Here is an 823-nt window from a genome sequence, read left to right as displayed (position 1 = left end):
ACCAATTTTGTTTTGGCTGTGGTCTCAAGCAGTGTTTAAAAGGCCCTGAGTAGCAGGCCTGGGAAATAATATTTCTGAAAAGTGAGTGGAATCACTGAGAGATGCACGTCTTTGATATGACCTGGATCCTTCACCGTTCTTGTCCATCCTTTGTGGGGGGAAAACTGCCCGTCATGGGTGCTGTAGGGACTGGCACATCACTTTCCCCTCCTCTCAGGAGCCTGTTCTCACACTTGCTGACAGCGGGCTGGAAGACATAACAGAAACCAGCAGAGGAACTGGTCAGTAGGGCTGTGTGAAGCTTCGGTCACCGATTTGATTTGGAGGAGATTCGTCCCAATTCAGTGGATGAATATCTGAATCTGAATTGAAGCAAGGGAATCTTTAAAAGGTCCAAATCGAATCCAAAGCCTCCGAATTGATTTGGAAGAGATTCGGAGATTCAGATCTGCCAGAGAGAGGCAGGCACAGCCAGGCAGCTGCAGTTTCCCCGGCGGCCCCTCTGGCTGTCCCTGCCTCTCCCTGGGTGGGGAGAGCCATGGGACAAGCCCCCATGGCTGCCTTGCCCGGCCCCATCCCCCACCTGGCCCCAGCCTAGTCCCAGCCCTTTAAAAAAAAAAAAAAAAAAAAGCAAAGCCCTATACTCACCAGCTATAGCAGGGGCTCTGGGGCCTCCTGGCATAGCTGCACTGCATCCACGCCATGTGACAGCTGCTGCACAGGTGCCAAGCAGAGGGGGTGATCCCTGTGCTGTGCCACAAGCCCTCAGAGTCCCTGATCATTGCTGCCAGAGCTGGTGAGTGCAGGGCTTTTTTTTTTTTAA

This window comes from Gavialis gangeticus, unplaced genomic scaffold (genome assembly GCF_001723915.1).
Source record: "Gavialis gangeticus isolate Ggan-Ray unplaced genomic scaffold, GavGan_comp1, whole genome shotgun sequence".
NCBI classification, from domain to species: domain Eukaryota; kingdom Metazoa; phylum Chordata; order Crocodylia; family Gavialidae; genus Gavialis; species Gavialis gangeticus.
Note: the sequence above shows the minus strand (reverse complement) of the source record.